A 22,266-nucleotide genomic window follows, 5' to 3' on the forward strand; every position below is an offset into this window, starting at 1 on the left:
TTTTTTGGAGTTTGAGAAGATACAGGACCTGGTCTTAAGGAACTCTAATTTAAAATGGGAAGCAGAACAAAAATGTTTTTTAATGTGCTTTAGATGGATTAAAAAGTTTTGACTAAATTTGCGGGTTTTTTTTTTAACATTTAAATCAACCAAGTAACCAGGTAATGATTGCATAGCAACAGATACATTAAATCCAAACACTTAAATGTGTTTTAGTTGGGAACTCAGCTGGAGCAACATATGTAGGATTGAACTAATTCAGAAAACTTAAAGACCCCGGGGCTAGACTGTATTTATTTTCCTTTTTGTTTTTCCAGCATTAAAGGGTACACAACAATTTTTTTTCTAAATCTGAAAAAGAGGTCATTTATCTAATCTTAGGAAATTGTGCTGAATTTGGGGGAAGTTTTATCCCAAAGTCTAAACATAGAGCTTTAAGCACATACATAGGCATTCATTAACAGAAAATTGAATTCAGGAGAAATGTGATGAGAACCTGACATGTGTCAAGTCTTTCTGCTCTGTGCTAAATATTTATGATAAATGTCACAACAGCTGTCTTCAAACATCAAAAGCAAACATCAGAGCGGAGTAAGCCTAAAGGGTTAGGCAGGTCAAGGTCAACGGGCTGCACAGAATATGGTGAGTGCCTCTTAGGTATTCGTCCATCTACAAGGAGAGATTATGCCAGGAAAAGGCAACCTCTACTGTACCAGCAGCTCCTTCCACTAGCCACTGGGGAATTAAAAGGTAAAGATGGCCTTCTTTTGGATCCACAGAAGTAATAAGAGCGACACCAATAATTAACGCAAGCTATTGTTTGTTGAGGGCTAACCTTGTTCCTCATTCCCTTTGTTAATGGTTTATATTCATGAACTTCTTTAATCTTAAAAAGATTCCTGCAAAAGTAGACATTACCACTGTCTCCATTTCATATGTGAGGACACAGTCAGCGAGTAGCAATTTGCTCAAGATTGCCAAGCCAATAAGGGTATTAAATGAGTATTAAAACCTAGAAGTAAGTCTGAAGCTTAGCCCTTATTCATGGCACTAAATTTCCAGGGACTTGATTGATGCACTGGCATTTTTGGTGGTTTGGAGGGAGGAAGGGAGGCAGTGATTCATCACTCTTTACCCAGCCCATTGTTTTCCCTAGGTTTTGCAAGAGATCATGTTTAAGGTAAACTGGTTATCACCTGCCTAGATGCTAGTGATTTACAATTATTTCTTTATTAAGAAAATGCTTAGTGTGTGAGTGGTCTCTCTCTGAAAAAATGCCAACAGAGAGGCCTTGTCAGATTTTTGGCAGAGACACATTTAAACACATAAAAACAAGTTTAAACACTATCATTTATGCATAATTCTTTCTTGGCATCATCTCTCACTTGCCACAATTTGCAGCCAGAAAACACTTATTTCTACTTTTCTTACTCTAGAAATAATCCAGCCTTAAGTGGATCTAATTCCTTCCCAGAAGAGAAACAGCCTTGTCAGGACTTGGTTGTGTGTGCTGTGTTTGAGGCATCAAGGTTTCCATTTACGGCACAGCTGCACGGACTCTGAAAGCTGGTGCTAAGCCGGAGCTCTGTACCCACTGAGATCTGTAGTCTGGAATGATAAACACACAGCTGCCTGTGGCTAGGGCCACAGGCATAATAGATGGCCACATCTCAACCAGAGTCAAGTGAAGCCTACACAAATCATTAATCCAACTGCTTATATGTTAAATATCACAAAATGTGTACGAAATGGTGAGCTATCTCAATGGAAGGAGGGGAAAATGGCAGAGGCAATTTAAGGAAACAGGGGAGTAAGTGGCTGTAAGTCCTCTGCAAAGTCCTGCTGTAGAGCTGATTTACTGCCACGAAGCCCTCTTCCTGCAAATAGTTCATAAAGCCTATGACCTGAGTACTTGCCCACGGGACCACAATAACATTTATCTAGCATAAATTAATGTGTTTCAACCACTAATTCAATTTGGCTGTCTCATTCTTCTGGTTTTGGCAAAGCCTAGCCTTGCTATAAAGTCACTCCGTGACTCACACGAATGGCTGTGTTTGTTAAGGAGTCACACACCACTAGGAACAAAGAGTGCTATTAGTTGAGTAGTCATAAAATATACCTCCCGAGCACATTTGGAGCTGTGCTAATTGAAACTTCCTCTTTAGAGGAGCCTGATCAAAACCAGCTGTAGGAGTCAAGCAGGAACAGATTTCAACATTACATTAAAAGCCCAACAAATTCAGTAAGAGCAGCCTCTGAGAGAAGAGAGCATTCCAGCCTGAACAAATGGTCTAATTGCCTCCTGACATGCTGCAAAGAAAGCTTGTGACCTGAGCCTGGAGAGCTGTAGAGAGAAACTTCTCTGTAAGATTTGTAAAAAAGCAACCTCTAGTGCAGTTCTCCTCATAAAATTCCAGATCTGCCAACATTCTGAAGTAACACATGTGAAAACCCACAAAAGCTGAGTGAATTTGGGAAAATCAAGTGATATATTGTTCTGAAAGGGGAAAAACAGAGCTTAAGTATTTTCAATAGCAATATGACCTTTTATGGACATCCCTTTAGTATGAAAAACAAAAACAAAACCTCCAACTCACAGAGGAACCAACAAACAAAATACAAATAAAAAACAAAAGCCTGGACGAATCACAAAGAAAAGACACAGAGTGTATTTAAAGACAAAACATGAGAACTATCTCTTCCTCTTTGGCGGCTTGTGAATTTCCTATTCCAAGACATAAGGGCTGCATTCTGCCAATGTGTATAAAATAATATGTATCCATAGGTTTGCTGAAAATGTGGAATAATCATGCATTTTCTGTGTTTGCTTTGAGGGTGGTTTAGCCATTTGTAAAGGAAGCAGTCATTGATATATAAATATAAATAGCAAATCTATCCATCAAATATGTGAATTGTATTTAATTTAGATGAGTGGAATGCCTGGAAATGATACAAGCAAGTTTTGCATTATAACACCTTTAAGTAGCATATAAATTAGAAAGGATTGCTGATCTTTATAATTTATTTACTCATCAATTTAATGGAGTATCTAGTTTGGGAGCTATGTCACACTGATTCTTAAAGATCAGGGTGGGGGAGGTTTATTTACATAGATATAGAAAGGACCATTGTGTTTTATGTCATAAAAGAGTGAGTAACTTATATGTAGTATATGAATTATAATGATTATTCTGGAGGATTTAATTATAGTCCCACAAATAATTACCATGAAAGATGCTCCATTTTGTCCTTTTTTGGGGACTGTGTTAAAAGGGTAACCTGTCCTTTCTCCTTTTTGTTTATCTCAACAGAAGGTATTAAACTAGTAATAACTCACTGAGTGAAAGGCAAAACAAAAACAAAAGCACCCACACAAAAGAAGAAATTATATGGTTACATAATCATGTAACTCCCTGTTTCATTTTTATGTTAAAAGTTTGCATTTAGAGTGTAACAGACTGGCATAAAATGTGGCCTTCGGTACTTGTGATGTGGTCTTCTGAATTCGTGAAGATACCAGTGGAAAGTATTTCTGTTGCTGTTTTATTATTCATCTGATTTGTCAGATCCTGAATCATTCTCAATGCATAATGCATAATCATTCTCAATGCATTCCAATGCTATGCCCTTGATTTTATTTATCTTGTTTATCCAAGTGCTATAGACATTAGGGGGTCTTAAATTTAGTGATCTTAAACTGGATAGAGAAGGTTGAAGAGTTAGAAAAAAAAAATTCAAAAGATAATTCAAAATTAAGTGATAAAAAATAACATGTAAAATATGGTCAAACATAAAAATATTCTGATTTAAAACACAGTGAAGAAAATAGTCATTATCCCAGCTTATCCCAATTTTCCCACTAAAATATTATTTAAAAACTCAGAAAAGTTGAATTGTCGTGTTGCCACCAATACTAGACTTGAAGTTAACTAATACTACAATGAAGGAGCTTTCAATTATCTTAGAATTAAACAACAAAAACTAAAAATGATTTCCAGGTTCCATATAATTAGAAACAGGGGAGATCTGTCCACACCAAAATGGTTTAAAGACCTTTACTTCTTCCCTACTGCTTTACCCCTGGTTCAGAAAATTGTCCTTACTAAAACCAGTCAGGCAGCTGTTCTCAGGACTGAGGGAGTTTCATTCTGAAGCAGCACAATACTGTCTCCTCCTTCCTTTCACAACGTCTGTGATTTCTGACTGTGAACAGAAAGAGATTGTCCACTAAAACTCGCAGAAATCCAAGCAGAGAGTCAGTGGGTTGCTTTGCGAGGTGGTGGTGAACATTCAAGAATTAAAATGCAAAGCAAATGCAGGGTCAGGACCAAGCAAAGAATTCACCTCAGGCCAGCAGGATGGCAGTAGACAAAATTTGATAAACCCTGGGAATTAGATTAGGAGTTAAACATGATCTTCTCGAATGTAGGAGAAGGAATAGGCCAGAAGCCATGAAGATGTCCAAAGGGTAAGCCCAGACAGATATTTCTTTATTATAAGACAAATTCTTAAAATTAATCATGAAGTAGTCATGAAAAAATACTGCAAAACAAGAAAAAAATATTTGTCATCTTAAGGATTCAGATGAAGAGCAGACCTCTGAGTCCATGAACTATAAGAACTGAAATATTAATTGAGCATATTGTTTGGGAGCTTCATGTGACAAAAGCAGTTGGTGTCTCATTCTTCTTGGGCTGGGCATCTGTAACTGCATTACTCAGACTCCTTTATAGATACATGGTCAAAACTAAGCTTTCTTCATTGGAAGGTAAATGAATGGCTGTTACTGGATTAAAAATTACAACAAACAAACAAACAAAACTGCCCAAAAACTCTTGCCCTGGATATCCACTTTTCTATTGATTAGAAATGGTGATGACTAAAGTACCCTTGGAAAATAAACACTGGAAAGGCAGAGCTCTCCTGCATGATGATAGAATAGGTAAATTATCTCTCACAAGGAGACTGACTGTTGGAATAGAGATGAGGGTAGAAAAAAGCAGAAAAATAAAATAGAAGAGAATGACTGTACAATCTGGACATTTTAAAATGATAATTACCTTTGCTTGAAGATACCTAATAGCTAACAAAACAGTGAAGAATTTTAGGAATAAGATCAATGAAAAAACAAGAAACCCAGATAAGTGAGCCCAGTGCTTGGAGACAGTTTCTCCCAATAGCAGCTGCAGATTCTAAAAGGCAAGTGAGAAGCTAAGAAGCTAAGCAGAACTGTGACTGACTTACAAAATGATAGGGACAAAAATTGAAGTCCAGGGATCATGAAGGGTTAGGATATCCACGCACTTTGTGCTAGAACTCTGAAGGCCTTCCTCCATCCCCTAGGGTAGTAAGGCTGGTGTAGTTGGAGCCCAGCTGTTGCAGGGACTTACACTAGCCTCCAGTCACTTTGATCCAATTTTAGTGACTGCAATGATTCCAGATTGCTAGTGCCACTAGTTGTGTGCTAAAAACAAATGTAAAAATTATGTTTGTCCTTAAATGATTGATTTTTTCAAATGAAGCTTTATTGAGATACAATTTACAGTCAGTTAAATTCCCCCTTTTTAGTGGACAGTCCTATAAATTTTGACAAATACATACACTAATTTAACTGCCACTATGATAAAGATATGGAACACTTCTGTCATCTCCCAAAGTTCCCTCATGTTCCTTTGTGATCAATCTGCTTCCTCCACACATTGTCATGGCAATTACTGATTTGATTTTTGTCACTATGGTTTTGTCCTTTCTAAGATGTCATATTAATGGACTCCTGCAGCTGTTGCCTTTTGAATCTGTATATTGTCACTTAATATTGTACATTTGAAATTCATGTCTGTGTTTGCATAAAGCAATCATTTATTCTACTTTGTCACTAAGTAGTACTCCATTGTATGGATGTACAACAGTTTATTATTCATTAGCTTGTGGATATTTAAATGCTTGTCAGTTTTTGGTATTTTTAAACAAAGCTGACAAATTATTTTTGTACAGGTTTTTGTGTGAACACATAATTTTATTTCTCCTGGGTAAATTCTTAGGAGTGGGATTATTGAAGCATATTATATGTTTAACTTTAAACTATTTACTGTTTTTTCCAAAGTGGTAGCACATCATTTTGCCTTCCTACTAATAATATATGAGAGTACTGGTGGTTTTATATACTGGCTAGCAGTTGGTGTGGTTAGATTTCTTTTACTTTACAAAAACAGAAAAACAGCTATTCTAAATATGTAGTGGTATCTCTTTGAGTTTTAATTTTCAATTCTCTCATGACTAATGATGTTGAATTTCTTTTCATGTACTTATTTTCTGTCAGTTTATCTTCTTAGGTGTTCAACTTTTTTTGCCTATAATTTTAATGTTTTGCTTGTTTTCCTATTTGGTTGTGAGAGTTCTTTACATATTCTGAATACAAGTTTTTTTTTCTTGTTATCAGATACGTGCTCTGAAAATATTTTATCTTAATCTATGGCTTGTCTTTTCATTGCCTTTTCAAAGCCTTTCAAAGAGTAAAAAAAATTAATCTTGATGAAGTCCTATTTATCACTTTTCCATGGTTTCTGCTTTTTATTGCTCTAAGAAATCTTCACATAACTCAAGGCCACTAAGATTTTTTCTTACGCTTTCTCCCTCAAAATGTTACAGTTTTAAGTCTGTGATCCTTCAAGTTAATTTTCATTCATGATGTGATATATGGGTTGAGGCTTTATTTGCATATGGCTGTCCAATTATCCCAATAACACTTATTGAAAATACTAATTTCTTTATTGAATTGCCTGAAACCTTTGTTGCAAGTCCATTGACGGTATATGTGTGGGTCTATTTCTGGACTGTTTGTTTAGTCTGTTCCATTGATCTTTTTGTTTGTCTTTTCACTTTGTCTCACTGTCTTAATTGCTGTAGAGTTTCAGTAGGTTGGGTACTATTAGTTCACCAACTTTGATTTTTTCCATTTTTTGATGGGGAGTGTTATTCTTTCTTTGGTTTTTCCATTCAAGCTTTATAATCAGCTTTTTGATTGATTTTCTCATGAAAAAGTGTGTTGGTATTTTAATTGGGATTACATCAAATCTATAGAACATTTTTGGAGAGAATTAGCTACTTAACAATATTGATTTTTCCAATCTATGAAAATTGTCGTATAGTTTGTAACAGTCAAATCTGATATATATTTTGTTAATTTCTCACAAAGTATTTCATATTTTAATGTTATTATAAAAGGCACTGTTTTGTTTCTAATTTTTCATTGCCAGTATATTGAAAATAATTTATTTTTATATATTAACTTTGTCCCCAGTGATCTTTTGAAACTTACCCATCAGTTCTAGGAGCTGTTTTATACATTCCTTAGATTTTTAACGCAGACTGTCATGTTACTTGTGAATGGAGGCTGTTATATTTCTTCCTTTCCAATCCAGATGCCTTTTATTTCTTTTTCTTTCTTATTGTAGTAGCTAGTACCTGTACTGAACAGAAGTGAAAACAGTAGACATTTTTGCCTGGTACTAATCTTAAGGGGAAAAAATTCAGTATTTCACCGTTAAGTATAATGTTAGCTGCATGTTTTTAAAGTCAATGTTTTTTATTTCATTGAAGAAGTTTTCTTCAATTCATATTTGATTGAGAAAATTTTTAAAAAATATTAACATATTCAATTTTGTCAAATGCTTTTTATGCCTTTATTGAGATTATATAATTTTTTTTAGCCTGTTGATATAGTAAAATATATTGATTATTGTAAAACATTGAACCTACTTGTCAATGTATGGGATACATTCCACTTGGTCATGATATATTATTTTTTCCTATGTTTCCAGGTTTGATTTGCCAGTTTTTATGTTGAGAAATCAATTAAAAAATAATTGTTCATATACAATGTCTGGTATTTAATGAAAATAACCATACTCATAAAGCAATAATTCAGCTTTAATGAAAACTAAGAAAAATTACAGACAATGAAAATGCGCTCAAAAGGACTCTTAATTAAAGCATTAACAGAGACATAATTTTAAAAATCTACACATAATATCTTCAAAGTGAATGAAAGACAGCGTTTGAAATTTTGGTAGAGAATTGAAGGGTTGTGAGTCTGTACCATTTCTCTTAGCTCTTTACCCAATAGCTTGTTTGTGCTAGCCTGCTAACATTTCTCTAACACAGGTGAGGTGAGCCTGATTTATGTGAAGATGAGGCAAGGAAAGACTATTCCAAGGCAATGCGGGAGACAACAGCAGAACTTAAAACTTTGCTTCTCTGACAAATCCCCTCCTATCTCCTGACTTCCACCTCCACTTACTCTATAACATCCTGCCACTACACACATAATCAACACAACTAGATGTTAGTGTCCCTAAAAGACTCTGAAGATTTTAATATTTGGGATATATTTCAGTTTCTGCTTTATTTCCCTTCAGAATTGGTCTTGGCGGAAGCAAAAAAAGATAAGAAGTGTACATTTTGTAGTTCCTGCATTTTCTGCACATATGGGCAGGAATACTTTTTGTGCTTTCACTAAAAGACAATGGGATATATGGATGTTTTATTATCACAATGATTCCTTTTCTTTTCTCTTTATTATTATCTTTCATACTTGCAAATTGTTTGCTGAGAACTTTTTTATTTCATGAAATTCAGGTTGAATATACCCAATTGTAAGAACTCTGCTATTTGAATGTTGGTTCGATTTTTATTTTTGCATCCTTGAAAATGGGGAAAAAAAAATCTAACATTTACTGATGAAGAAGTGTACTGTGTTTATAAAATTCCAGGAAACTGAGATTGAATATAGCACAGTAAACTAAAAACAGATAAAACAGAATTGAAGAAGAAACAGTAAGAAATATAACATGCATAATGATCAAATAATTCACTAAGTAATCTAGATAATCAATAATCTAACAAACAGATAATTAGTTGTGGTGTTAATAGCAGTTTTGATATCAAGTATATCAGATATAGCATTTGTAATATAGCATGTATTATACACTACTTATATATAGATGTTCCACTGCTACTATCAGACAAAAGGGAATTCAGGCTTTGTGACAGTCAGGAAGTTATGCCTTCCACATTTTCCTTCAAAAGAACTTGCTTGCAGGGGAGGACGTGAGATAATTGACTCCCAGTCTACAACTGTTGCATCTTCAGATCCCTCATGGGATTCATGCCAAGGCCATTTATTCCGAACTGCACCTAGCTAATGCCTGAGCATGGTGAAGGTATTAGGGCAAGACTATTTCTGCCCAGTAGGAAACTCCTCTAATGGATGCCCTGGAGAACGTCACATAAAGCCATTTCATTGATAATATCATGCTGATCAGGTAGGATGAGCACAAAGTGGCTTGTGCGCTGAAGGCCAACTGCAGAAAATGATATTCTAGTTCTGCTGTGGCTCTGAATTTCTCAGGTCTCTTTATAATTCTATTTCTACTTCATACTTTGAAATTCTATGGGTTTGTTACTGATTATTTTCTAAGTAGATCATTTCTATCTGAGTAGCTTACATCCTTGAGCACCACGGTCCACCCATTGGGCCATGCAGATCTACTTCTCCATGAGAGTTTGCAGAGCAGTAACTCTGTATTTACCTTGAGCCCCTTTTCCTGAGAAGGAAACAAACTGCATATGGAAAGCCAAAGGATTTACAGAAAATTGTTAACAAACTAAGTAATAGATCATTCTTACTTTAAATCCGTCATTTCAGTGACTAAAATAAAAGGAATACAAATGCTACCAGTATTAATAAGCATTAGATTCAGCTGTATATGCCTAAAAACCTTAAAGACATGGCAGCTTAAACAAGATAGAAGTTCATTACGCACAAATACACATACACTTTTCATGGCTGGCATGCCAGGCTGACCTTACAGTGTCTTCAGCCAGCCAGGTTCTAATCTTTTTCCACCATCTTTAATATATGGACTTCCATTTTCAAGATCATATTATGGTGCAATATGGCTGGCAAAGGTCTAACAATCATATCCAATGTGCCACACACAGAAGGAAAGGAGAAGACTTAAAGTCCACACCTTCTCTTTTAAGAGACCTTCCTAGAGATCTCTTGTAGCACTTCTGTTTATACCTCTTTGACTTGACCCAAAGCCACTGTATCAGGCTTCAATTTTGTGCATGCATAACATCATGAGAAGCATTTCACATGAGAGCACAAGAACCCTCACAGAACTTACGGCATGGTCACACCTAGGTAAGAGTGAGCAGAAAATATGCCGAAATATCATCAGAGATCTCCTATCAAGAAACAAAGAAAGAGAAAATAGAGATTGAGAGAGAGATTGTGAAGTAAGTAGATGTCTCTGCTGTACTAATCAAATTATTTTCTGAAACTAGTAAAACTTTGATACAAAGTTGATATTACTTAGTTGTTAACAAAATCAAAACTGAACAGGACATACAAGAAAAGAAAATTGTAGATACATTATACTAATGAAAATGCATGGAAATAAGATATGAGAAAAACAAATCTATCTCAAAATAAATAATAATAAATAATATGGCTTTACCAGTGAAGGTTTGTCCTAGGAATTCAAGCACCAGTAATAAAATTCACCTCATTAAGTGATTAAATGATATGAACCATTGAATAATTTTGATATAAACAGAATTTTGAGGTTAAAATAAAAGTGATTAATCTTTAAAAATATTTGCAAACTGTGATTAGGAAAGTGTTAAAGGGTATCTATTAAAAACCTATAACAAATATTATACTTAATGGTTAAACTTGAAAGCATCCTCATTAAAAGACAGATAAAATTATCAGTTGACACACTTCAACATTTTTACAAAAGCTCTAGCAAATGTACAAATATGAAAAAGAGGAATAAGAATTTAAAAGAGAAAATGTTTAATAATTTATGTTTGATATGATTATATGCATATGAAATGGAATCCTAAGTGAAGAAACTCAGAAATGGAAAACCAAACACTGCCTGTTCTTGTTTATAAATGAGGACTAAGCTATGGGTATGCAAAGGCATGCAGAGTTGTATAACAGACATTAGAGACTCAGAAGGGGAAGAGGGGATAGATGAGAAATTACTTATTGGGTACAACGTACACTATTTACACTAAAAACCCAGACTTCCCTACTCTACCGTTCATCTATGTAACCAAAAACCACTGTACCCCTAAAGCTATTGAAATGAAGGAAGGAAGGAAGGAAGGAAAGATGGCAGGAAGGCAAGCAAGTGAAAGATAGAAGCGCTAGAGATGAGTTGTGAGAACTAAAATGAAAAGTTAGTAACTGTGCTGGAATCTAAGACCAACATTCAAAAATCAAGAGTAACTCCTTAGTAACCCATTAACACCCAAAATAATTTATCAAAGAAAACATACCACTGATAAGAGCAACAGACATTTTAAGATAAATATACATAAATATAACTAAAGATAAAATATAAAATATACATAAATATAACTAAAGATAAAATATAAGATATAATTTATTCATGTATAATGCATAATACATGAATAAATTATAATATATTATTTTAAAACCATAACTTTTTAAAAGCCAGAATTAATAAGATATAAGATGCTCATGATGGGAAGACTTAATATTTAAGGATTACTTTTTCCCCAAATTAAACTGTAAAATTAATATACTTCAAGGAAATGCCCATGTATTTCTCCTTATCATTAACATGACAAGCTAATTTGAAAATTCAGATGGAGGAGTAAGGGCCAAGGCAATTTTGAAGAACAATAAGGAGAGATAATTTCCTTAGGAGACATTAAGACATCAAAAAGTTATAGCAGTTATGACATTCCAGATGATAGCATAGACATGTAGACAAATGGGTCAAAATAGAGGACTCAGAAATAGAATCATACTTAATTAGGAAATTATTATTTGAGAAAGATAGGAAAATTATTATATATTCACTAATTGATGATGGGACCATTGTCTATTCATATTGAAAAAATAAATAAATTCCTACCTTGCATAATAACAAAAATAAAATTAGGTAAAGACCTGAATTTGAAAGGCAAAATTTTGAATTTTTTAGAAAGAAATAGAAGAGAATATTTTTATGACCTTGGGATGGAGAACACTTCCTTAGGTATGGTTCAAACACCACTTACACAAGGAAAATTACTGATGAATTTTACTACATTGAACTATTCTTCAGTATGACACCAGAAGTCAAAGTTAAAGGTAAGTTTACATGCTGGGAGAAGGTATGTGAAAAATGTAGAAGCAACAAAAGGACAGTATCTAGAATATAAAGAATAAATATAAAATTAAAAATGGGTAAATGTTATAAAAAAGTAGTTCACAGAGCAGATAACTAGAATGATTCCTGTATATATTTATATGCATAGATATATCTAACCTCATTTGGAATCAAATAAATGAAAACTGAAACAATGATGTGATACCCATGATGTCAGCATATATTTTAAAAGTGTGAGAACACACCAGTTGTTTGCAAGGATGGAGGAAATTTGAGTTTCTAGATGCTGCTTTGGGGAATTTAAATTGGTACAATTATTTGAAGAGTATTTTGATAGTATCTAATAAAGTTGAACAACAGATGAATGCTTCCAACCCACGAATTCTACTTGCTGGTTTACCTCCTAAAGGAGTGTCCTATTGACACTCTAGGGTTTAGGACCATGCCTTTGTTCGGTGCAGGATATTCAGGTTTCTTGGCCCTTGGCCCCTGCCACTCTATCCAGAAGCAACCTGTGTTGTGGGGTCAATTGTATCCCTATCCCCTAACTCATATGGTGAAGTTGTAACCCCCGGTACCTCAGAATATGACTGTATTTGGAGAATAGGGTCCTAAAGAGGTATTAAGTTAAACTAAGGTCGTTAGGGTAAGGTCTGATCCAACATGACTGGTGTCCTTATAAGAGGAGGAGACAGGCACAGACATATTACAGAGGGACGACCATGTGAAGACACAGAGAAGACAGCCTCTACAGTCACGGAGAGAGGCCCCGAAAGAAACCAATCCTGGCCGGGCTCGGTGGCTCAAGCTTGTAATCCCAGCACTTTGGGAGGCCGAGACGGGTGCATCATGAGGTCAGGAGATCGAAATCATCCTGGCTAACACGGTGAAACCCCGTCTCTACTAAAAAATACGAAAAACTAGCCGGGCGAGGTGGCGGGCGCCTATAGTCCCAGCTACTCGGGAGGCTGAGGCAGGAGAATGGCGTAAACCCGGGAGGCGGAGCTTGCAGTGAGCTGAGATCCGGCCACTGTACTCCAGCCTGGGCGACAGAGCCAGACTCCGTCTCAAAAAAAAACAAAAAAAACCAAAACAAACAAACAAACCAATCCTGTCAACACCTTGATCTCGAACTTCTAGCCTCTAGAATTAGGAGAAAATAAATTTCTATTCTTTAAGCTACCCCAATAGTAGCACTTCGTTATGGCAGCCCTGGAAAACTAATATTTCGTCATCAAAAGAATGCTTCTTGGCTTTCCAAATGCTCCTGGGGTGGCACTGCCGTGCTTGAGAAACTTTGCTATAAATGAATCCTATCACCGCACATGTACACTAAAAAGACATGATTTTTATTACAGCTGTTAAAATGAACAAACTCAATTGTATACGTTTCATAACTGAGAAATCATCCAAACATAAGATTGGATAAAAAATAAGCTGCTGTAGTATAATATATATAGCATATTATCATTTATGTAACATGAAGAAAACCTGTACATGTTATAAATCTATAAACATCTGGCAAAACACAAACACCTAGGTGGGGAGTACTTGCACCAACTCTAGATTTCTGGTTACCTCTGGGATGAGGGAGAAGAGAATGGGGTGAAGAGTAGGCTTAGGAAGACTCCAGGCCGGGCGCGGTGGCTCAAGCCTGTAATCCCAGCACTTTGGGAGGCCGAGGCGGGTGGATCACAAGGTCAGGAGATCGAGACTATCCTGGCTAACATGGTGAAACCCCGTCTCTACTAAAAATACAAAAAACTAGCCGGGCGCGGTAGCGGGCGCCTGTAGTCCCAGCTACTTGGGAGGCTGAGGCGGGAGAATGGCGTGAACCCGGGGGGCGGAGCTTGCAGTGAGCCGAGATCGCGCCACTGCACTCCAGCCTGGGAGACACAGTGAGACTCCGTCTCAAAAAAAAAAAAAAAAAAAAAGGAAGACTCCAAAGGGGCCTAACTGCTTCTGCAGAATTTTACTGCTTTTAGAAAAATGTAAAGCAAACATGGCAACATTTTGACATTTGTTAAATCTTGATAATAGGTGAGTGAGTCTGTGTTAAGTTATTCTCTTTAGTTTTCTAAATGTCTTAAATCTTTCAAAAAAAAACCAAGAAAGAGGTTATTCTATATTTTGTTATTATAAAACAATCCAGATTTAGAAACACAGCTTCCCCTTCTCATCGAGGAATTTACTTTTAAATTATAGGTAATAGCTGGGAAATTTTGGAAGTTATTTGAAGGATATGGTTTGTTGCATCTCCCCTCATTTACTCCTTCCCCTTTGTTTGAACTCCAGCTAATCCAGCAATTCATGTGCTTGCATTCTCTGCAGCTGTGCACTAATTCTAGCCTAAACCCCTCAAATTAGCAATGGATAATAATACACTAATTAAAACTGGAACACAAAGCAGTTTTTCCAGAAGCTATGTGAAAAAACTCACTGATTATTATCTGTGTATACTATAACAATTTTAGAGGCTCATTACTGAAGCTTAGAAGGAAATACACTGAGATAAACATGTTCAGAGTTGCTTCTTGAGTAATATTGATTTTTCTTCTCAGCTTTGGAATGTGCACAAATGTCACTATTTCTGTATCTCTTGCCTCTCCCCACCAAAAAAAAAAGCCCCGAACAAATACCTCAAAACAATATAACAACCACAACAAAGTAAAATAGATAATACATTTAAAAAAAACTTAGTATGTGCAGTACAAAACGATCTCAAGGCTATTTACTTATGGATTGTAAACCAATTTGTTATTTGCCTGGTCCCAGGTAGATGAAATAATGAGTTTCCTTTTAAAAATTAAGTAATTCTAAGTTGCATTCGTTCTTAAATTATTGAGCAATAAAGATAACTGAAAGCATGTATTTCTCTGTCTTAAGATAGATCAACTCTGAAAGCTCTTAAATATTTAGGATTATGTAGTGCTTGTATCTTCACTAAACCAAAATAAAATGACATATGACTTAGCCATATATTATAATTAGCTATCTGATTATAATACAACAGATTTAAAAATACTTAGAATTAACAAAATTAATGCATGTTATTATGTTATATAGAAGAGTTTCCAGGTTCACTGAACTGCACTTCAAGAAACCTATTGCTGCATTCTCTAACTCCATATTTACATCACTGTGTGTACAAGACACTTTTTATTCTCTGAGCTTTAATAGCTATCTGTAAGATAAAAATATTAATATGCCTTTTCTACCATTATTTTTTCTGTTCAAAACAGTTTAGGAGGCTGGCTTCATTGATTATAAAATGATGTACAGGAGCTCTCTGTTCTTGAAAGAAAGGAGAGAAGAGAGGAAAGAGAAGCAAGGGGAGAGAAGAGAGAGGAAGGGAGGAACTGGACAACGGCTATTTGAAGGAGACCAGGTAAAAGAAGACTGTAGCTGATACCGCATTGTTAGTAGTGGAGGTAAGAAAAGCAGACTGAGGGTTAGGATGGAGAAAGAACCAACAGGTCTGTGTGTTGCTGATATGTTTTTGTGGGTGTTAGAAGGTCGTGAAGAAAGAAAACAGAGAAGCCTAGAATTCTTCTGAGACTTGCTTCAAACAAGTGGGTGGATGATAAAGTTATTTATCAATTCAGGAAGATGAGTAAAGAGACGTTTTGGTAACATGTAAATAAAGAGTTGTGTTTTGACTCACTTGACACTCATTCGAGATGTAGTTTAAGCTTTCATGTAGCAAAATCAACTAAGCAGTTGGATATTTGGATTTGGAGTTATAGGAACAGGTATGGCTAGAACTCTAGATTTGGGAGTCATCAGTACAAGATTATATTTTAAAAATGGTGCTACTCATTAGGTAGCACATTAGGTAACACAGAAAACCTGTAGATAGTGAAAAGAAAGTTCAACATGTCCAAGAACTATAATGTGACTCATGCAGTGCCTAGATGAGAGTGGCTAAATTGGTAAGGAGTAAGATTGAATGGATCGTACAGTGTGGCTTGCCCGTTTAGCCAGAGAGTCAGTGACTAAACATACTGACTTACTGAAGCAATTAGAAAAGCATGACTTTTCCATAAAATGATATTTATAGCCTCTCAGTACAGAGGGGCACTTTTTCCTAGTGGACTTTTAATTTCCCTGAATTACATAACACCAGAGATCAGTGGTCCTGATTTTGAATCAATTTTGGCAATCATTTAGATGGATCTTGTACTATCCGTTTTCTGGCTTGCAGGAGACTTTGTGCCTTTTGAAGTAATATGGCTATTATTTCTCTCTTGTCAAGTGTGCAATAGGTATTGCCACACATTAGTGAACCACTGAACCTAACCCATTGTATCTTTCTGTCATGTTAGCATTAATGGCAAGTGTGAGCAAGACCCCTGGGGAGGACAGGCTTTGAGGACAATTTGGATTAATATGCTAAATTATCTAAAATAAATAGGGACTCCATGTGTAATTTTCATTTCCTAAGCCCGGCAACAATTATAGTTATTCCACTGAAATGTCTGTAGCAATGAGATCAGTGACAAAAATAGTGCTTGAAAAACAAGAGCAGAAATGGCAAACATGTTATTTATTTGCTTAAATCTATTATAATGGGACTGGCAGGGTTAGTCTCATTAACAGAGGGACCTTTCTTTCCACATGCCAGCTGGAATAATAAAGGCAGCTATGTGACATTTAAAATGCAATTGCTCTGCTATCTGTAGACGATTTTGTTTCTGATACTTACTGATCACAGAGGAAAGAGATCTGAGTAGAATATAAACCATCTTGTTCATCATTTGCATTCTCAACAAAGATAGCATTAGGGTTAAATGCTATAATATGGCAACAAGGATATGCTGAAAAAGTATTGATGTCGAAATGCTTGAACATTTATTTGAAGCAATTCATGCAATTGTTCTTTTGCCATGTGACCATCCAAGAGTTGGTAGAAATACATCTGTTGTGTTTTTCTTGAATAGGCAAAAATAAATTATAATTAGGGGGATACTGCTTTGTGCATATAAATATACTGCATCTTTTGAAATTAGTTGTTCCAAACAAGTGAAAAGCATGCAGATTTCCCTCTTTGAATACTTAGTGAATGCCGGCTCATTTTGATGCCCTTGTTTTAATGATGAAGTGATGATCTTGAATGGAAATATACCTGTAGATGTTAGGCATCATATGACAAAGTGAGTTTTGGGATAAATTTATGAATCTGATTTATTCAAAATTCTTTGCATTAAGGATTTGTTTTAAACCTCAAGTAGGCAAATATTACTCAGTGATTTTCAATCCCTTCTTAAGTGTTCCAACATGGATTCCAAAATGAGGGTTTTAGGGGAGGATTTCTGAGCCTTCCATTTTCTCGGTCACATGAAAAAATTAGGAAACTCAGAGGCAAATAATGGTCTATATAATATATCACTTGGGTGGCCAAGCTTCTCCAGACGCCAAGGTTCAGGCTAGAATTTTAATGGGTTCCAATCTTACTTGACCCAATTCATCTGTTTCCACTAGATATCTTGATCCTTTACACACTAAAACCATGGAATGAACTGTAAATCATCAGATTATAAATTTTTATTCTGACGTTTTTAGGAACTACATTTATTCCACTTTTCTATGTATATAATGAGGTCTTGCTGGTTTTTTATTTTAGAGGTGAACAGCTATGCAGTTTTGACTCGTATGCATAGTACCAAAGCAGGAATATAAGTCCAGTTTTCTATGTAAAAAGCTATATTCTAATATTATTAGGATTATGAGTATATAGTTTTTTAATGCCTCTCTCTCCCCTCTTATATATATACATACACACACAAACACACACCACTTACACTCAGTATTGCTGAAATTAAAAGTTAGATAGAATGCCTCAAAAGTAAGATAAAAAAGAAAAGCAAATAGCATTTTTAAGAAAGGAGCAGAGAGAGACTACCTAAAAGACAGTGTCTCTCATTCTCCAAAGGCTGTCTCTCTCATCCTATCTCTATACTAACATTAAGAGATCATTAGGGGTTCATTTCATCACCTTTGATGGATCAAGTTCATTGGTCCAACAAATCACACACAGCTGACTCTGGATTGAAAAGCATCTGCTGGAGCCAAATTCCTGAGGCTTATTTTCCCAGAAACCGGTTGGAGAGGATGCTTCCTACCATAGAAAATCACAATAAACTATGTTCCCCTTGTGCATATTCACAACACATAGCTTACTAAAAGCTCTAAGAAGCTCTGCTGTAAACCCTTTTAACTACTTCTAACATAGAGTTTCTTAAATATATCTCACCCATAGAGCCTTTAAAAAATTACTCCTTATTAACATCTACCAAGCTAAATGTTGGACTGGAATCATGATTCTCAAACTTTAAATTAGTATAAGAATCAACACGGTACGTGTGGAGTACTTGTTAGAATTTTAAATTCCTGGGGCCTACTTTTGCAAAGTCAAAACGCCTCATTTCCACCAAGCATTCAGGTGGATTCTGATGAAAGATATCCATGGACCACAATTTAAGACATACCATCCTGAAAACTAAGCTGAGGTATTCATAATAAAAGTCCATGCTGAGGTAGGCTCTGACCATGTAACCACACTGGTCTTTACTGGGAAGTATGGGAGTCATTCTTATTCTACTCAGAATTACACTTTGTGTGACAGAGGGAGTTGTCATTCCTGATGCCAAGAATGTACCTTCAAGAAATGGTGGCCTCCCTTAAGCTGTTTCATCCTGCCCCCCAGTTATGCTTTCAACAAACATTTGTCATTTACCTTCTACGTGTTTTACAGTTTACATATTCAATCAAATTCTACTCGAATGGCATTGTACATGATCAGTGATATGCAGGAGAGGCACAATGCCAGAGAAAAGCAGAAATGGCATGCCACTTCTGGATATGGTGTGATAAAGGAAGTCTTTACAAAGGAGGTAAAATAGAAACAATGTTGATTTTAGCAGACTGAGCAAAAAGGAAATGTCTTCAGGACTAGGGACTATGTGAGCGTATAGTGTGAACTAGGGAAAATATGGTTCAGGGCTCATTTAGAGTAACAGTAGATGTGAGAGAAGCCTGCAAAAGCAGTTTGATAGCAGATTGTAGAGAGGCAATAATTTTCTCTGGAATATTTGCTAGACAGTGAGAATTTGATAGAAGTTGGGATTTTAGGTCTCTATTGAGATTAATTTGAATATTGAATTTAAATACAGAGATTTATGAGAATTGTGCAGAGCATTCCGAAGATAAAGGGGATAGTTACTCTGTATGTTACCAAATGATACTGTACTTGGTGATTTAAAAGAACAGGAGAAGGAAAAGTTAGGCCACTAGTATTTTTCTACTCAAGTTTAAATTGTAAAACTATGGATTAAGTAACTCCTTGAGAACGTTTCCTGTTTCTCTGGCATATAAATAGCTATCTTTATGATGTGGTTCTTCTTGAGGATATGAAATGTCTCTGATATAGCAGATTAAATGCCCTCTGAATATTTATCTATTAAAAACCTTGTGTGTATAAAGATTGGGACTTGATACAGAAGTAGCACTGCAAAAAATGATCTACTAAAATTAAAGATTTTTAATTTTAGCCACAATGAAGTGTTATATTCTGCCTACTGTGTTTTAATTTTAGGATTTTTTTAAATGCAGTGAATTATTCTACTATTTGAAGATCTAAATATAAAATTCAGACATATTCATTAAAATCTAAGTCTAAGGCAATGAATATAGTGGAAATGCAAAGTATAACAAAACTTGGTAGGAAAACTGAAACACAGCCATTCTTATGAGAGAAGATATGGAATAATAGTTGACCATATTTAAAGTACAACCACTAACACAGCTTAGTGTACTAAAATCGACAGTTGATTAGAATGAAAAATTAGGAAATACACTGACTTTTATTTTGCAAATAAGACTTGGAAATTATTAAATCACAGATTCATTTTTTGGATACTAGAACATATATATTTTATGATAGCTACAAAAAAGCACAGTTTACATCCTGGGAAATGAGCTAGTGATGTGTAATTAAAATAATACCTATCAATATAGCTCTAAGTGGCTGATAGTTTTTAGCTATTATGCACTCTACTGCTGAGAAATTGATTAGATAATTGCAGAATGGATCTAATTCAATTGCTGATTGAAATAATAAAATGAACTGTTTCCTGAGCTGGTCATACTGATGATCTTTTAACCAGATTAATTGGGTTATGCATTAATTACCAGCTGTTTTACACTCCAACCCTCTACCTCCATCACATACACACAATAGATCTAGTTGGTTTTCTAGATTCAATCTTGGTTCTTAGAAAATATGCTTTATCTTGAAAGAAGATATGGCATAATATTTGGAAATATAGGTGGGCCTTGGAGCCCTGCACAATAAACATGGATATGATTGTAAAGCACTGAGCTTAGCACCTGTTACAGATTAAGATCATCATTAGCTGTTGCTATTAATATTTTCCTTAAAGAAAAAGTTATGTGACGAAACAAAACAGTTTAGTTAAATTTAGAAAATTGGATTTTAAGAGCCACCTACTCTAGGAAACCTGTTCAGCTTGTTCACATCTACCTTCCTTCCAGCTCCTTTATACAACACAAATAAGAAAAACCAACATAGGTTAAGATCAAAGAATCCCGCTAACACATCCAATCAGTGCAAGTATACACTCAGCAAATATTTCCTCTCCCTGTGTATGTGATACTTTGGCTGCTCATTCAGTGAGACAGTAGAGGGTAATGGTATAAATATGGGCTCTGGAATCAGACTGTCTGAATTTGAACCCTGGCTTCTCTGTTTACCAGAAAATTACCTAATTCTTCTGAACTTTTGTTTTTGAAAAATAGAGATAAAATAGTACCTTGCATGATGGTTGTGAAGACTAAATTTAAATTAGCCTTGGACATAATAATTACTCATAAAATGTTAACTTATTATGTTTATTATTATAATGCTTTTTCTTCAGAAGACGTATGTTTGTTTGGAATATGATGTCATTAATCCATAGTATTCATGAATTTTCTCTTCGACCAAATATAAACATTCCTTACTCTTCAAATTAGATTTTTATCAAGGAAAAGTGAAGCTGAGGAATAAGCAAATTCTGAATGATTTTTCTTCCTGTAATTATTTAACATTGCTAATTCAAAGAAAAATTTCAAAACTGGAGCATGAAATAAAAGTATTTTGAGAGGTCTTTATATGAAGTATTTATGAAAGTCTCAGGAAAGGTAGAAACAAACAAAAGGTGTGAAATCAACATCGAATACCCACAACTTAGAAAAAAAAAACTTTCCATGACTAAATTTTAAAAGTTGGCTTTTATTCATAGTTTAAATGTTATTAATAGAAATGCATACTTTACAATAGATTTTTCTAATTTTCCTTTGACCAATGTGACATTTTGAGCAGTTACCTTGATATGTAGTAGATATCTCTGCATATAAGGATGATGGGAATGAGTCACCTACAATAGGATTTGATTATTTAAAATAAAATTTCAATATGTATGCATTTATCCTTTAGATTATTTCAATGAAAATATGAGACAGAAGTATGTAATTTGTCTAAAGAACCAGAAAAAAATCCACCTCAGCTTGCTTTAAAAATCTCTCTTCAAGTTATTTTCTTATTTGACAACTAAATCAAACAACCAGTGCTCTTGCTTTCTTTGATCTAAACAATTTTACAGAGGCTACCTTGCAAATGTCCCAAGACATGAGCCTGCTCACAGTGAAAAATGTACTCAGAAAGAAATTCACTTAATGATAATGCTTATTCTTCTACGTAATGGACATTTCATTGTCAGTGAAGTGTAACATTATTCTGTTGAAAGCTTTACATATGCAGCCAGCTCCAGACACACTAGTTTAACCTGCGTATCTCATTTTCTGGTTCTATCATTTGTCTTTTTGCATATTCAGTGAAAACCTTTCATGCTTGATACATGGATTGCTTTATGCTAACGTTGTTGCTTTTATTAAAAAATATCCATAGTTTGTATGGATATATGGATTCATGAATACATTTCACATGATATCTGGTGCTAGAAGGTGGCATCTATTGTTTTGCCATGTATGAGTGTATAGCTAGAGA

Source organism: Theropithecus gelada, chromosome 6 (genome assembly GCF_003255815.1).
Source record: "Theropithecus gelada isolate Dixy chromosome 6, Tgel_1.0, whole genome shotgun sequence".
Taxonomy (NCBI): Eukaryota; Metazoa; Chordata; class Mammalia; order Primates; family Cercopithecidae; genus Theropithecus; species Theropithecus gelada.